Here is a 19,574-nt window from a genome sequence, read left to right as displayed (position 1 = left end):
AGTAGTGTTAGGGAAAGTTAGTCCAGTAGTTAAAGGGATGAGGTCGTCGTAATAGGAGGTCAAATATACATATATACATGGTTAAGTAACATGTCGGATCTGTAAAGCGTTGAATATGTTTTCATCGAATATGGTATGTGTGATGATAATATATCACGCTAAATAAAGGTGACATAAAACTAAGTTTTGGTGATACAGACATCTTGTAAATATTTGAATGCAGTCGTAATACTGAAGTTATACATGACATGCATGGTTTGAAACCATCAAACATCAAGTTGATGGAACATGCTCCTTTAATATTCTTGTATATTCAAATACATGCATTATGCATATTAGGAAGTTTTCGTTAAAGGTATATATTTCTTTTTACATTTTGTTTTAAGATATGAAATAACGTCAGAAATAGACATCTTCATATCTTTTGTAGACCTCCTTAAATCAATCAGTCCATTTAGCATGTTCTGTAAACGAAACGTGATTATATTTAGCGTTAGAAGTTGACTTAGTAGATATCGTATATACATTGTATATAAGATAATGGCTTACCAAACAACGAAAACAACTTGGACTGTGCTTTATATAACAAATGATGTTAAAATCACACATTATAAACTTCTTATTATCATATAAATGTCTATGTTTATATCATGGGGTTTCGTAAGGATTTACTTGAGATATATCTTACTATCTATCAATAGCCAGGTTACGTTTGTTGCGGTGAAAAAAGGAAAACAATCTACTTGCGTTTTGTACCTTGGAATAATACACAACTTTTGGTCACGAACTAGTAACTTTAGGATGGAGGGCTCGCTCTATAATGACTTATGACAAATGTATATGATCTATACAGCTGCTTTAGCCTGAAATAATAAATAACTAAAACAGATTCCAAACGTCTAATGATTATCATACATGTACATTCAGTTGATAGTCATTACTTTAGTTTAAAGCGCCATCGATAATATCTTACCTAACAGATACAGGTTCAACTCAAGGGTCGTGGATTCAAAACTCGGGTCAATTATTCGCTACAATTGCACGATAATGCAGAAACCTGGGACGCCCTTAAAATTCAATCTTTGTTTTAGGATTTTGTTAGTATGTGGCTAAAGAGCATACTGGAAAGTCCCCAATGTCTTTATTGAATTCAAAGGGGAGTTTGTATACATTGTAATTTCTTAGCCGATTAAGAAGCTATTGCAGTTCATAAACTGTCTTTAAATAGCACTAGTATTTAAAGCGGATCGAATATATAGGCAACCTTATTACGTATATTGTAAGATATCTTATACGATAGTTGCACATATATAATTTTGAAATTTCTTAAACAAAAAATGTCAAAAGAATGGAATACTTTGTAAAATGTATAAGATTTATCTATCGCTGTATGACTAAAAATCTATAATTATGGATAAGTACATTTTGTGTAATTGACACTTCTAATACACTGCTGCGGTCAATGTATTCTAGAAAATTAATAACGTTAAAAGACTGTTCGTTTTACCCGTTATTCACTGATAATATGCACATAATAGGCTATCCATTTAAAATCAATTACAATGTAATTAAACCACCCCCTAACACAACTCAAGATTACCCTAAATCTGATGTAGGAATAGTTCATTCTGAATATTTAGGGATGGATAAGTTTATCCTTTCGGCAATGACGACTTGCATAATAACGTATTAGATAACATAGCTAAATCCATATCAGCACGGTATAATCAATTTCAATGTTACGACATATATTGTAGGTTGTACTTCGCTTGTCAGCATATGTAAATTTAAGGCTATTTTCAGCTGATTTTTGTTCACATCTGCTAGGAATGAAAACAAAATAATTTGTAATACTGCAATGTAATATACCAAAACGTATGACTTAGATAGTGGATATTGCAAACATCTTACCTTGTCATTTCAAACCCGTTCAATAAAATTGTGTATCATATGTCAACTGTGTTATCTAATAAATTGACAGCTTCTCAACATATCTCCCTTTACGGCCACTTTCTTATGTCCTTTCCCTATAGCACGACTATCAGTATCACTGTCTCTGACCTAATAAGGCTATTTTATAACCCTGAAACGTGTCTTCAAAACATCCTTTGACAAACAAATAGTTTTAGCCGACACTTGAGATTCTCTTGAACACACTCCGAATATAACACTTTTGAATTATCCACCACTTCACGGCAGCAAAAACAGTAGATCTTTAAACATTATTGACTAATTTGCTCCCATGGTCCTATCCTATAGTATTGTACGCGTAGGTAAGTTAGATTGTAGGTAAGTTGCCTTCCATAACTACAAAGATAATATCGGTCATCCTTCAGCTAAAATGACTTTACGGTTTAGAATTGTATAAATAACTGTTTCCAAATTAAAATCTGTATATGTCAACAGGTTACGGAAAATAACTCTTCATTTTAAGATATCCCGTGTTTACGACATTCGTCTTGCACGCATAGAACATCGCACCCACAATTGCTGTTCCATCAAAAGACCACTGGTTCGAGACATACACAGATAATCAAGCAATCAGCATTAGTCTATCTCCCTAGATCATGTATTGTAACGTAACATTTTACAATGTCCATATCGTTGTCAGGTCTGCAGTGACAGTATTATATAACACCTGTTCCCATGGCTTGGTTAACATGTGTGAAGTGTCTTACAGTTACCCGGGGTATGGTGTATAGCCTATATCTGTATTAGTCGTACAATTTACGGGAATCTAAAACAAGATAGACGGGTTTAAAACCAAAGGCAATAAACGCCCAATTGGTCTTTTTAAAAGTTATTGAGTACAATTTATGCTAAACTGACAAACATTTGATATCATTTTAAACATCACCTTTTAGCCTATGCCATTGAGCAATCAATATGACCGAGTTAAGTATTTAATTCCATCGAACCCTGGTCAAATATATCTTTTCACGTAATACACGTAACACACTAATCATAAGATATGTATCAGATTTCTCGGCTCGTATTTCTTATAATAAAAAAATATAACTCCTTCTTATTCATTTAAAGTCCATAGCACGCTAATCGTGGTATTGTATTGTAAGTATGATACATAAGCAATGCAATATCATAACCTACACGTATTTATTTCCGTCACAGAGCTTTCTAATTACAAAATCGATCAACCGTGGATAATAACACTAATCTGACTATCTTAGCCAATCTCATAAGTTGAATATTAATTGTATTTGACTACTCTTGTTCTCTTTAATACAACTTGTTTGATTTTGCTATGTATTTATAGATTTTTTTTTTATATCGCCACAGAAAAAAATCTTCCGTCCAATAGTCTGCTCCATCGCTTGATCTAAATTCGTAACATCGACAAGACAATTAGACTATACCTGTACTGAAAGTGAATAGAAAACAGTATTCTTTCATTAATGGAAAGATGGACAAAGTGCTTATATGGCCGAATATTTTCGGGACACGGATAATCAAAATATGATACGTGAAGCAATCAAGTAATAGCATACATATTTTCTAAACCAAAACTTGGCATTCCTAAATTAGACTCAATCTGTTTTCTATATTTATTGTCAACCAATCCAAGCATATAGAATCCATGATCACTTTTAATTAAAATAAAAGGTGTAAAACATTTACATGAGTTAAGAAATTGATGGGCAAATATCCAAGTAATATTTACTTACCGGGAATTGCACGACTGCGATGTGATACAATCCATAAAATATGCGTAATTCTTAATCATTTTTAAACAATGTTTTACGAATTATGCTAACTGTCCCTAACCAGCCCCGGGAATAGAACAACCTCTTTCGAACTGAAACTGCGTCTGATTTAATCGACATGTCGAGAAAATATTGAAAGAATAAATCAACAAAACTTATACTAATTATGTCCAGTGACTATATAAATACACACCTCTGTTTGTATAGTAAATCCATTTCAACGACGGCCTTTGTGGTCAACTCTGGCCGCACGAACACTGCACTTATGAGCGAAAGAATGGTCATTGTGGGTTCTGTACATATCCCAGTGTTTGTCTGTCATTTACTTAAGTATACAAACAATTTAAACATGTTATTGTGTCTTTGAGATTCCCTCTGAGTGAGTACATCAGACTCCATATTAAATGTGTAACTATTTATATAACTATCACATCAATTCGTTATAGAATGAAACATCCATGTGATGCCTTGTTAAACCCATTCGATTAAATATAGCCTATTAATATGTTATGATGTTTGACGAGTTACATGTATAAGGCACGTGTAAAATTTTGTATATTACGCTTTACATGTGGAATAGCATTTTATTCAAATTGTCATATTTGTTCACCAACTTGATTTTATAGAACGTAAAGAACTTTTAGTACGAAGAAGACTTGGATATATTTATTCAATACTTAGTCTATAAATACAAAATCGGAGTAATCATTTTAAATGCGCCGTGGTCAGCAAATTGGGAGGGACAGACATATGACACTGATCAAAATACCGTAATATCCTGCTATATTGTTGTACGTCAGGAAAAATTACATAGTCAAATTTCGATGCCCTTTTCTTTGTTTGATTAATTAACGTCCTATCAACAGCTATGGTCATGTGTGGACGGCCTCCCACGTATGCTGTGTGTTGTGTGTATGTTGTGCGAGGTGCGTGTTTTGGGAGACTGCGGTATGTTCATGTAATGTCTTCTTGTATAGTGGTACTGATGCCCTTTTTATAGTGCTATATCACTGAATTATGCCGCCGAAGACACAAAGCAACACACCCCACCTGGTCACATTATACTGACAACGGGCGAACCAGTCGTCCAACTCCCTGTATGCGGAGCACTAAGCAGGAAAATAAACTACCACTTTTATAGACTTTGGTGTGTCTAGGCCAGGAGACAGAGCACAGAGCCTTCCTCACAGGGGCGAACGCTCAACTCAAGACCAAAAGCGAGTCGATGCCAAGGGAGGCATTAGGAAGGATAAAGTCAGTTAGGAAGAAGAGAAAAAATAAGATCTAAATTTAGTCGCCTTTTACGATCATGCAATAGCGGTAGCAGGTACAATTCTAACGCCCTCACTGTAGGGAAGTCGATGCCCTTTTCATACGCTATCTGGAAAGTAATATGTAAAACAATTCAACAACGGTATACATCAGGTATGTATGCTATAACATCAAATTGATTCGTCATAACACTGTTTTGGTTAGTTGGTTTACATTAATGTCCGTTTTACAGCAATAATATGTAAGGAATATCGCTACGTATGCCATATATTGCGCGGTAATAAGCACGTTCGGGTATTGTGGACTGAGGTAGGTTCGTGTTATACTGTATGCATGTATAAAAATGGAATGTAACTTAAACGTGGAGAATTGGGCAATCGCAATATTAACGTAGAATCAAACGCATTACCTTTAGCAAACATCATTTGCTCTTTTTAATGTAAAATTGTTTCATTGGTCAATATTTATCGCACATGAATTGATTGTTGAAACGAATGCTTTTATTTGTTTTATAACAATGATACCACATGGTAATTGAATTATTTTAATTATAAAAGGAAACATATGTTTGTAATTATTATAAACAAGCATAATGGTTCAAAAGCGTACCGTATTCTTTCAAAGTATGAATACAAAAGTATTTTTAATTTTAATGTTGTGCATATAAAGCTATCCGGAAATGAGAACTCTCGGACAGACCGGACCTTTAAATAGTGATCATTCTGCAAACAACTGACTTGAAGGGACAGAATTAGATCGCTTGGTTGGCTATCAGTGTTCAGATACATTGTATATACTCCTAAGGTTATCATTGGGTCTCAGGACATGATAAAAACGAGATAGGATACATACATTAATATATCTTTGTGAATATATCGAAATATAATCTAGAGCTAGACTATGTCTAAGATTATAACGAATATGATAATATTTGAGATTTTATGGTGACAATGCATAAGTATTGAGGTTTTTTGCTTTAAATGGGAATGCGTGTACAAATGAATCATGCTTTCTTTTCTTATTCAAATCAGTATTCGTGGTATCAAATATATAATTTATATATATAACATGTATTCTAATCAGGTTTAAAATGGAAAACATAAAATAAATCGTCGGTATAGCCTTGCGTAGACATACCCGAAGTTATTTCATTTTTGCGAACAGTAAATTTTTTTTCAATATTGTACTACATGTAATTTAAATACTTTTATATTGGTTCAAATACATAACTAGAATATTTGAATCCACTAAATAGAAATTTTGATATCGCGTTGTAATAACACAAACCTATGACGTAATGTGACGGAGCTGTTAAGAGACGTTGGTAATTTTCATTGTACAATAACATGGTTCGTCAATTCATTGTATCATTACACATATATGTTAGGTGCTGCCCATTCCACATGTACGTTTAAACACAGTTAGAGTCCTTGTCGAACGACTCGAGTGAAATACGTCACTTCTAAGAGTGACGAGACGACATATCTAAACATTAAAATAAGTTTATTGATAAATATATCCAGGTTTATATAGGGTTGGTTCGAAACTACTTGTATATAAACTTGTTTGATAGATATCGTCTGTCAAAAACAAGTGACACCCATACCAACTACATGGTCAAAATCTTATGCAGTAATCCTTGTATCAAATATACGGTAATTTATTTTGACGGACAGCTTAAGGTATTGAATCAAATCGAATGATTGTTATATACAATGCACGATATGTCTTGAAGTCCTGTATATTTTTATCAGTTGTGATATACAGGACAAAGTTTCCCAGTGATATCGTATCCAGTTAATTGGCCACATGGTATAGATTTTTATTTCACTTAAGCCCAAAGATGTAATAAAATGACATGTGAAGCTCCCAAATTGCTAAGATAAATTGATTATTGAAGTCTTAAATCTGCGTTTAAGCCATTGCCTTGAAGGGCTCGTTTAGTGTTACAGTCTATACAGTCCGACTAGGTGAAAAGCCTGTGATATCGATAAAACAACTGAGGATGTATACATCTAAACAACATTATAAATAACTTCGATTTGGATTTTAAGTTAGATATTAATTGAGATTTATTAATCGGGAAATGGGAATCCGTTTGCTTAACCTACATATATGTATTATTTTACCGCTCTAATTCTGGAGATTAAAATATGTCACATGAAATTTGAATTAATCGACATTATAATATCGAAATTTTAATATTTTTACTGAATCAAGTCATCATTTGCATGCTTTAGTTTATCACATTACTTTCATTTTCTGAAAATAATATTTTAAGAAACAATTCAGTGATACAATGGGCATTCATATGATCACTAGAAATCACATCTATAATATCGATCATAACCACTACCACAGCAACATTCTAAACCATTAACACAGTATAAAGTCAGCCTATATAAAACAAGTACCAGTATAATAATTAATTCATTTAACAAGAACTTATGACTAAATATATACAATATATCTTACCATACCATAAAATCATATTGTTTATAGGGCATATATTAAAGTGAACAGTCGGGCAAGGATGGCTAAAGTCGGTAAAAATGGTGTGAATGTATCCAGTATAATTTCTTATGGAATAGAAAAATAAACTATCTCGTCAAAATCTGTCTGCGTACGTAGAAATTAATTTAAAGTATACGAATGCTAAAACGTCCTCCCGGCTGACTGTGTCCGTGGTTACATTTCCACGCAGCCTCGCTTTCAATGGTTTCAACTTTTCTTTACTTTAATGGTCAGAACTGGGAAACTAAGCAGAACCTGACCGTTGTATTAATATATGAGAACTTTTGGAAGGCCAATGAACGCATTTAGACTGGTTTTCTTTGCCCGACTATTCACTTTTAGTACAATTAGAGCAAACTTTGATACCATCCACTTCCGAGACAGGAGTAAGAAGAGAGACATTTACATACGTATACTCTCAGATTATGGCACAGGACCGAACTATGTTGTTTAAGTGATTGTTATAAACGTCCTAATAGCAGTCAGGTCATTTAAGGAAAAGGTCCCTGTATGCGATGTGTTGCGTGTGCTAATTAATGCTTGTGTTGTGGAAGGCGCCGGTATATTAGTGCTGTGTCTTTGTGATAGAGGAACTATTGTCCTTTTTTCATAGCGTTGTCCCCCTGAATGATGCCACAAAAGACATAGAACAAATACAAATAACGTTAACCTCACACTAACAAAACAGTTCTTGGCAAACTGATGACAACCTTGAACCATTCAATGTTTCCAGTTCCAGGGACATAATCATATATAATTTAACATGAGATCATCCATACACCACCGATTACCACAGCAAATACCCATCATAAGCGTACATGTCTTGATCAAAAGGCCTTTTACCCTAATACCCAAGTATAGGCAATCCTTAACAATGCTTAGGATTTAAACAATTGTCGATGATACCGTGCTTATCCAAACTACTCATTTAAGGCTTAATTAACAATCCTTCAGTAGTTTAAGGATTGGTTCATGATTGATTCTGCCCTTTTCATGCAATATTTTGTTTAAGGATTTAAACTTCTGAACAAACAGAGGTTAAGTCTCAAATATAAACTCAATGTATTTAATCAAACAGCACCTGCTGTTCTATTTCAAATCATTAATTGGGAATGGCGAGACAATGACATTGCCATTATTTAGTATTTGTATTGAAATCCACATGATTCGTTGCAACGGTAACATCAATAGGGGTTCTTTATTGTCCATATTTGAGGACGAAGTTTTATCCGAAAAAACATATTTCATGTGATTGCAAATATGTATTACATCTTTATACAATATACATATTAACATTTCAACAAAGAAAGATATGTATCGTAACGTCTAATATAACAGCATTGTATATTGATTAGGATATTCCAAACATAAGATAGGTAATGTAAATATATATACAGATACTGACATGACATATAAATCACTATTTATAATGACAAAGCTTAAAATTATCTCTAATCAGATAGTTTCTCTTAATTGGTTTACGGTGTACCTGCACGTGCAAAAACCATTATAGCACAATATGAAACTATATTGCACCATACTGTACTAGCTCTTTGATAATGTCAGCCAAACAGGTGGTTTAGTTGGTTTGTCTAATTTATTTAGGTCTACCAACCACCAGGATCATTTGAGGACGGTATACCGTATGTGTTGCGGTGTGTGCATGTTTTGGGAGGCTTTGGTATTCTTGTAGTGTCTCCTTATAATTAGTGGAACTGCTGAAGCATTCTGACGTAAAAAGCCAAACAGCTAGCTAGCCATCAGAATATACCATAACTCTCTGTATCAAATAAAATGTAAAAAATAAGCTATATTAGTGGGGTGAAGTTACGTAACAGTAAACCATGTCTAAATACTGACTGTTTAACATGATTTTAAATGACATTTCTAAAAAGAGAGACATATGCTAACCCCATACCAAAATACAAAAAATAACTTATACATATTTTAATCGTTTCGATACATACACTATTCTCGAAGTAAGCTGTTAAAGGAATCATTTTAAGACGGGGTCGAATAAAATCATCAGTAATAAAGCATATGGATGCATATACATATTTTCAAAGTTCGAGAAGAAACACTCGCACAATATAGTGGTTTAGTCCTGTATTTTAATATATATTTTTAACCATGCATGGTATTATTAGATTTGGTATTGTTTAATGTCTCTTTAATTACAACAATATCATATGCTTAATAAAGTTTCCTATTCTGAGTAAAAACAAAAAGAAGGAAAAAACGCTATGTCATGGAGCAACAATTAAGTTGAGATAATAGTAATGAGATGAGAAGATTATACATACCTTTTAAACAACACACAGTGGTCCGAACCATAGATAGTCATGTTATCGGAGATATCACAGTTGATTGTTTAAGTTAAGTGTTATATCCATTCACGGGAAATATACGACTCACAAAATACATTCCAACACAGTATGTTTTCTCAGTCAGTCATCATAGGTTGTTATGTAAAGCTTCTATACATTCCTATTCCTCCATGTAATGTTCACATTTTATTTCTCATAAGAATAAATATTCTTCCATGTTATGCATACGTTTTACATAAAGCACCTAACCTTCTTGACAGTTGTGGGCAGTGTGTATAGAGTGAGATAGTATTTGTGATTGGCTGTTTAAATCTACCCCATATGAACCTTTTGTTCGATGTTGTATTAAATAAGTAACTACGGGTATTAAAGACCAATACGGTATACAGTACGCATTAAGGGTGCCCACCCCGAAAAATATTTCATAAGACAACGCGAACTTATTTACCATTTAGAAAACTGCATTTTGTAGTAAACTTTGAGGCAAGGGTATTCAAATAAAATTCTTATAACATAAGATACATTGTAACGATTTAAATTTCATACTCGATTATAATGCCAAAAGAAAATTCATGATCAAATTAATTTAAGGAATAATTTTAATGTTTATTGTTCACTGGTGTGTAAACTGCATTTTTTGTACAGATATTTTAAATTAACAACCATTCCTTATATTTACATTTCGACCGACCATTTCATTACAAAGTAAGTGGTCAAATAAACTAAAACTCTATTTTTCAATGTGTTACGATTGTTGGAACAGCCGGTCAATTAATGGAATCCCGGAACAGCTGGCTTCAATTTGGCGGGAAATGTTGTCAAATTCAGAGAGTACACAAAATATAGTTCCACATTAACTCTATCTTTTTTATCACATTTATACAATATTTGTTAAATATTTTATTTGCTGATATATAATTTAAGATTTAGATTACAGTCATACATGCAGTATATTGAAGATTTTTCAAACAGATACAATAGGCCTAATCGACTGCGCATCCACACTACTTGCGGATGTCAGTGTTCCGGTGCGTGTATTCTTGCACAGCAACCACTGCGTTTACGCAAGTATAAACGATTTCGCAGTTGGTATGGTTATATAGAAAGAGAAAACGGAAATGTAAATATTTACACGTGAACACCATCCTTGAATTTAATTGTATGATACATATTGCTTAGGATACAGACGTTTATTCTTGAGATAATGTGAAATGTATGGATACAAATTATCGTCACATAACCCAATGGTTCTATCAAAGACTTTCAGCAGAATACTCCACAAGGTAAAACACAACATTTGGTTTTGTTTGATTTATTATAATAAAGTCCTCTTAACACCCAGGGTCATCCAAGGACGGCCTCCCATGTATGTGATGTCTTGCGTATGTGAAGTGGAGCCGAAGACACCAAGCAACATATCCCACCTGGTCACATAATATTGACAACGGGCGTAACAGTCGTCCTACCCTCAGAACCCAGAGCCTACTTCATAACAATATATCGACAACCGGCAACTAGTAACCCATTACAAAATGCTTGAAAAGGACTGATTAATACGGAGTCAAGAACAACCTGAGAAAGACAAGAAAACAGAAGTTGAGACCAAACATTCAAACTTTTATTGCGATTTATGACCATACAATGTGGAAAGGAGGCAATCTACACTAAAACTTCGATATAGAATTCATTACGGACCACGACTCTTTAAAGATCCCTGCCTTCTAGTAATTAACTATGTATATTGTACATTCTTTAGTAACTGCAGGCGTCCGCCCGGCTTATCCTTCCCTATACGGCTGGGTGCATTCAGTCAATATCTACTAGCTATTTGACCAAACAGATATAATATCGAATTAATTGATCCGTTGATCAGGTCTTACTTATCTCGAAGATTATGGGTATGATCGTGGCAGTTTTTAAATAGAATTTAAAGAAATATACAATACATGTCAATATTGATTTCTGAGTAATATTATTTTTTTCAGTTTCAAAATATTATGTTATTCCAAAAACCAAAACAAGACAGTAAAAAACTGTGCCCTCTCACAGGAGGGGATCCATTCGACACACCTCATTCATGAAGGAATTTACTGTATTCATCTTAATTTTTGAATTTTCAAATTCATGAATTGACAAACATTGTAAATGGCTGACGAGGGTGCCTCACCTAACCTATTGCTTTCCTCTTCATGTAGTAAGAGATAATGCTATATTTATTGATTCCTGCCAACTCAAACATACATGTACCCGAAATTTATGGAAATATAGAGAAAAAATACATCGTTTATGATTTTAAGAAACAGTTATATAAAGAACACTACTTTCATTTTCAAATATAACTTACAAACATTGTCCCATGCATGCATGCTTTCATGTGGCATCCTCATTTTTATTGCCAAACACAAATGACCTCACATAATTACCCTCTTCTTTACCATCATAACTATCATGATTGTGTCAGTGTTCCAGCAGCCATTAAAACATCTAATCGGAGCGCCCAATGACTAATGATTAGACCAGCATGCATGACCACTGATAAAGTAGCAACGTTAACATATGTATTGGAAACATTAATGGCTAATATGATGAGGGGAATAGCAAGCTAACTTTCTTCTTCATAACGTTTCCCTTGGTACCGGATCGCTTTTGGCCTTATGTTACAGGTGGAGTGTTAGAACTGTACTAGAACGAATATACGTACCCGGCCTACTATACCCATTATCTGTCCTTTGAGCTACAATATTACAGCTAGAATTGTACCTGCTGCCCTTTGCATGATATCGCAAAAAGCGACTATTTAGGATATCATCTGTTCTTTCTTTCTAAGAAACTCCGTTCTTCCTAACATCTCCCTTTTGACACCGTCTCACGTTGAGCGCTCGCCCTTGTGAGCCCTAGGCTCTGTCCCCTGGCCGAGACATACAAAAGTATATAAAAGAGGTAGTTTCTGCTCATGCTAAGCCGCAGCATACCGGGAGTGGGACGACTGGTTAGCCCTTTGTCAGAATAATGTGACCGGGTGGAGTTGCTTGGTGTCTTCGGCTGCATGCTTCAGTGATACAGTAATATAAAAAGGGTAAGAGTTCCACTATGCAAGAAGACACTGCACGAATATGCCGCTGTCTCCCAAATCACACACAACATACACGCTGCACACCGCAAACATGGGAGGCTGTCTTTACCTAAACCTGGCTGTTAATAGGAGGTAAATCAAACAAACAAACTTTATGTTGGGCGGTCGCCCCTTTAAGGAAGGCTCTGGGTTCTTTCCCTTGGCCGAGACACACCAAAGTCTATAAAAGTGGTAGTTTCTGCTCTTGCTTAAGCGCTCAGCATATCGGTAGTCACAAGGACGACTGGTTCGCCCGTTGTCAGTATCATGTGACCAGATGGGGTGTGTTGCTTGGTGTCATCGGCTGCATGCTGCAGTGATATAGCATTATAAAAAGGACAAGAGTTCCACTATGCAATAAATACTGCAGTCTCCCAAGGCATGCATTTCACACACGCAAGAAGCCTATACACATGAGGCCGTCATAAACTTAACCAAAGAAAACATGGCCCCGATTTAGTAGCATATGCCGTAAATGAAGGGACCAGAAAAATTGAAGCCATGATAACAAAGGATACTGTTCTGACATATGTATGCATTGTTGTATTATTGCTATTATTATAATGTGTATGTATGTCTATTAGTTACGGACAGTACATGTATCTGCTTAGATTGGTTGTTATGTCAAAAGGCCAAAATGAATGACAACACATACAGAAAGTTTTTAGTGTAATACTTTTTTTGAAACATCAGAGACATCGATTATTTATAAATGCATTATTCTGTGACTGTTAGTTTACGTAATGCATTGCCTTTAAAATACAAATGAAACTATATAAGTACATAATTTTTAAATCTAACATATTCCAGAAAATGATCTTTATAACGAGATTATCAGTAAACATTTTGTATCAAGTGAACATACTTGAATGGATTTGTTTTCATATTGAGTATACGTTTTCTAATTGAATGCTGTAACTTATTTTTTGTTACTTTAGTATTCATTTTATTTTATATGTAAAACAGAATGATTTTGACCTATAGTATTGGCTTGAAAGCTGAAATTGATCGAAGGCTGTAATTTATTTTGCGCTCTATGTTTTATGTCAAAACATTGTTCAATTGTGTTCAATTTTAAGTTCAGAAGTAATTCACACTTTCCTCTGTTATATTTACAGTACACACATTCAATGCTATAAAATTGCAACAATATAAAACCAGTATTTAAAAAAATTCAAACAACTTTGCAATTTTTATTTCACTTCATGATATTTTACAAAGAAAATACATATCAACGTTTACAACATCATAGCTAGCTTCAAGCGTGGCTTGATCAAACACAAAAACAAACAAATAGTTTTCATGAATTGAAAAAAAATGTATTCAAAAGCTCAAAACAAAGGAATAATAATGATAAATATGAGATCAACAATGACAAAGTGCGTTGTTGTATTTGCTGTAATCAGTGCACTTTTTCCTACTATCGCCAACAATACTTTCTATGGAATCAATACATGAGCTTGTCACAAAAATGTAAATAGTCAAAATACATTTGTTAATATTTTACTAATTCATAACTAAGTTTTCTATCCAGATCTTGCAGTTTGTAAAACGAGAAGCCTCCCGCTTTTAAGCTACATACTCGCTATAAATCCTCCATGAAGCTGATTACAGCAAATACCAAATACATTCATGAGCACAATGAATTCAGATCATTACCTTCAAAATTCTTGGAACAAATGAATGCTGGTGATTTGATCTTACTGACAGATAAAATGGCTACTTACATAAAGAATATATATAATGTTGTAAAGATATTAAGGACACCACACTATTACAATGTAACTTGTTGATCAGAATCAACTTATCAGAGGCCAGGAAATATTTGGGTCAAGAAGTCTTCAAAAAAATCAAAATAATTCGGAGAGAGTTAGGAAATCCTTGGAGGTCCTTTCATGGAAGAAAATTGAACTATTCAAAATATTTCAAAAATACATGTTATAATTTCCTTTTGTTTCTTTCCAATAAAAAACATGTTCATCTTATGCTGGTAATACCTGTATTTACATCAAGACATTTGAAAATGTTTGTGTTACTTCAAACATAACACTAAATTAAAAATGATACATTACAACTTCTTCTTGGAATCAACAAGTATCACAGTTATTTGACTGTAAGTATATTCATATTATTGCTCAAAAATCAAAACAAAACTTCGGTGGAAAGTCAAATTACCCCTAAAGTAAGCCAGGGTTATCTTCCTTCAATATAGGGTTATCTCCCTCAATACAGGGTTATCACCCCTCAGTAGATGTCACAGTTCCTTTGGGAGTACTGTGTGCAGACTGAATCACTAGTGCTCTCACTGTAGCCAGACAGTTTGTCTACACCAGAACCTGATGAAAGTAAATTACATAAAATGAAATTAAGTGTTAACTTTAACATACATATATTTTGTTCAATCAAAATCATAAATAGTTCACTGTAAGCATTATGGTTTGATGCATTTTGTTGTCCAGAATTAAATGTCAAATAGTATACAAACACAATCAAATATCCTTTGGAAAAATTATCTTCATAACATTTTATGAATGGATATAGCCAATAAGTATTTCAGGTGCATGTCAATTAATAAAGCCGTTCTCATAAATATATGAAAAAAATGGTAAATAAAATAAAACCACTGTTGGCAATTCTGTATGCAGTAAAAGAGAGAAAACCTTAATTACCTTCAATCAAGTTGTGTAGGTTACAGTAGTTGGTACCATAGTCTAGAATGGCATACCAGAGCTGTGATGTAGAGTATCCCTGTAATGTGAAGTATTTGCATGTACATATATACATTATTAATGGCAAACACAGGTAAATACTAGGGCTGGGACGATACAGTGATTGCACGATCGGAAACATATCACAATACCTCACCTATGATCCGATACATATCACAATGTTTCATTTATATAAATGGTATTGTCAAAGCAATGAACCACTTCAATGGGTGTGATTTAAAAAATTATTAAACATCAACTAAATTTAGCAGAGAGAGTCCTATATTGTCACAGATTAGAAATTCTTCTTTAAGAAAATATGTCTGTCCACAGTGTCAGGACATAGAGCACTCCTGGTAGTAGTTACTATATGTCACTCGCAGTGCTTGCGGTGAAATCAAATCGTCCCACTCATCCGTGTCAGTCATGCTTTTAAACACATTTCACACCAATTATGTATTCTCATATTTGATTGGCTAACCATGTTTACATTCACCACAAAACGACCAATCAAACACAACCTAACACAGTGCTTGTATTCCCGGAAATGAGACTCACAACTACTTTCACTTTCAGAATTTCGATCTTTCGGTGTATGTTTACAGTTATTCTAATTAAAAAAAAGAAGATAAGTTTAATGGATTTGGAAGTGTCAATATAGAATTGCTCTTTGTTTTTCACAACAATATAGCGGATCGATACCGTATCGTAATTTGCTTCTGTGAACCTATACTTGTATCGTGTTGAAGTGTACCGCGATTAACCGATGCATTGGTGTATCGTCCCTGCCCTTGTAAATACAATTATACATACATTTAGAAAGATATCAAAGTTCATTCTGTTTATTACATTTTCTGAAGACATTAATTTAACTGTGTTCCAAATTAGTTTAACTTGTATTAAATTACCAGAATACCACATGCAAGGACTAAGTTATTATTTCAATACAATATTGTCTGTAATGTCCTTTTTAACTTAATTAATTTCTAATTTTGAACTTATATGTTACAACAAAATAATGGCAGGAGTTAAAACACAAAAGTTCAGCTCAGGTGGATCCAGATGGAATGGGAACAGAAATGTATAATTTTTCCTGAAATCCCAGTTTGCGACTTTAAGCACTAGTCAGATGCCCACGACCAGTAATTCTACAGCTGGACTAGTGCTAATTGTAATGAACTAATCCGACTGGACTAGTGGCTCCCAACCTGATTAAAATCGGTAAATATTATATTTACAAGAACGGTGGTCAATTGCATTTTTCAACACATTTTGAGTGCATTAAGTTTGAGATTATTTCAGTCTGGATTCATCAATATATGAGAATTTGCATTCAGGAATGCATCCAGACTGCATGTAATTTGGGTCAAAATTGTAAACTGATCATGACTGAAGTGATGACGTAAAACGGCTGTATATTTAATTTAGACTAGTAATAAAATAGACAGACTATTAATAAAATTTTGGGGTTTACTAGTCCAAATGACCAGCAGCGAAAAAATTAACGTCACAGACTAAACTCCCTAGCTACCTTGATTTGGCATGTACCATCGGCGCCACTTTTGAAGTTAAATGTTAGATCATCTATGTAGTGCTTCTTCGGTGTCTCGTGTGTAGCAGTGATCTCTACTCCTGGTTCGTTTCCCTTCAGCTATAATAAACAATGTGATGTAATTAAACAGAATTATTATTAAATCAGCTTGACAATACGAAATATTAAATCAGCATCAAACATGTTGATAACCTTTATTATTTGTGGTAGACATTATTAAAGATGCTCCACCACCTACAGAGCATAAATGATACCCATCATTTGAACAATAATTGATGTTTAATCGTGTATATATATATATGTCTAATCAACACAAAAAATAATTTGAAAATCTGTAATTTATTTTGCTTTCGGTGCATGAGCAATCGGTACTACATTCCATCAAGGACATAGCGTTACAGAATTTTTTCGGGATGCAATGAAATATTTCTAATATTTTTATCTTGAAGCATGGTGCACGTGGTAATGGCCTAGTGTAAAGTAAGTCACTTTTGTAACTAAAGGAAAATACCAAATTGTCTGCTCCTGTTTTTGATAGAGAAAAATTACCATTCGTCAGCGGTGAAGCATCTTTAAACTATTGGGAATAAAAACATACATTGCATACTACAATTTTATAAAAGTGTAACAGGGTTAGTGCTAGGTATTCCATAAATGGATATGGGGTCCTTTTGTATAATTTGAATGGGATCCTTTTCAACATCATTATAATTAGTGCTTCTTTTTGAAATTACATCATCATGACACAAAATTAAGAAATTCCTTATTGATGAACATTTCTGTAAACCCGGGCCACTTTGTTTCCGAAACAAAAACAAAATGTAAAATAAACTTAATTATTACTAACAGAATATTATGTTTAAACTAATGCAAAAAACCCCGAATATTATGTTTAAACTAATGCAAAAATGGTAACAAATTTTAAATGATAAAAGAACCATACGTCAACTAAAAATTAGACAGTCATAGATAGCACAATTAGTTATAAAATCATATCAAGACTGGTGGAAATCAAAATGATTAAGGGGGCACTACTCTATATAACAAAGCCAATTCCAAAACTTTCTTCCAGTAATGATAGTTTATGTTAGCACGCTCATCCCAGGTTCAATTAAACTTTGTTTAAAGATGCTCCACCGCTGACAAATGGTATTTTTTCACTATCAAAAAAAGGACCAGACAATTTAGTATTTTTCTTTAGTTACAAAAGTTACTTTCTTTACACCATTACCACCGTTGAAAAGTTTGAGCATATAATTTTACTTCAAGTTAAAAATATAAAAAATAATTAATTGCATCCCGAAAAAATTCTGTGTCAGTATTTCGTATAAGGAAATTCCCGAATGATATACTGATTGCGCATGCACCAAAGGCGAAATAAATTATTTTATATTAATTTTTGTGTTAATTAGACATGACACGATTAAACACCAATTATTGTTCAAATGATGAATATCATTTATCTTCTGTAGGCGATGGGGCATCTTTAATCGTGAAATATACAAACCAGATAGAGACATCTTTGAGATCCATTACACATAGAGGGACCATTCCAGTCATTGATCTGCTTAATGATTTTGGTTTGGACATCATCACATGATGCATTGACAGACCTGTAAAAAGTTATGCATGGTATCAGTAAATACATAATAGTGTGAAATAGAGACGAATATTTTAAGATTTCTTTTAAAGAAAAGGAAATAATATTGCCAATGGTAACAAAATATTACTGCCAATATTATATATAGGCCTGTACGTATTGCTCTTTTGATTATATAACATTCATCTTTCTACCAATTACTTATAAGAGATCCCAGAGGGATCTTGGTGCCCACCAAAGAATGATCTATGTCTGACAATGGAAAGATGGATCTTTTCTCTACTTTTTCAAACATACTACATATAAAATTTGAGTGCTGCCTGGTGGCAATTTTGTCGACCAATCAGATCCAAATCACAATATGCACAACTTTAGGTCCCTAGATAAAATTTGAGACAGATCCCTTTAGTACTTTCTGAGAAATAGTGATAACTAACTTTAACTATCAAAATCCAAGATGGCTGCCTGGCGGCCATCTTGTTTTCCGATTTGTCCCAAAATGCAATATGCACAACTAGGGCCCAAGGGGAACCTACATATGAAATTTAAGAAAGATCCATTTAGTACTTTCTGAAAAAATAGCGATAACAAATTTTAACTATCAAAATCCAAGATGGCTGCTTGTTGACCGATCATTCCGAAAATGCAATATGCACAACTTTGGCTCTAGGGGAACCTACATATGAATGAGACAAATCTCTTCAGCACTTTCTGAGAAATAGCGATAACAAGATTTGTCAACGGACGGACGGGACGGACGGACCGAA

The 19,574-nt window shown here is 33.7% G+C and overlaps 1 protein-coding gene across 8 annotated transcripts in view; it reads right to left on the bottom strand.

Annotated features, from left to right (window-relative positions):
* Positions 1–10,125, bottom strand: part of LOC138314914 (uncharacterized) — a 37,157-nt gene extending 27,032 nt beyond the window's left edge. For 7 of the 8 annotated variants that reach the window (XM_069255545.1, XM_069255550.1, XM_069255543.1 and 4 more), the window contains exon 1: positions 9,812–10,125. The gene's annotated coding sequence lies outside the window, so the exon portion shown is untranslated. Of the gene's footprint in view, positions 1–1,911; positions 2,697–9,811 lie in introns of those variants that run through there. The other variant, XM_069255544.1, reaches the window with a different exon arrangement.
* Between the last annotated feature and the right edge of the window lie 9,449 nt (positions 10,126–19,574).

This window comes from Argopecten irradians, chromosome 2, assembly GCF_041381155.1.
Source record: "Argopecten irradians isolate NY chromosome 2, Ai_NY, whole genome shotgun sequence".
Classification (NCBI taxonomy): domain Eukaryota; kingdom Metazoa; phylum Mollusca; class Bivalvia; order Pectinida; family Pectinidae; genus Argopecten; species Argopecten irradians.
This window is presented reverse-complemented; position numbering and strand designations above follow the sequence as displayed.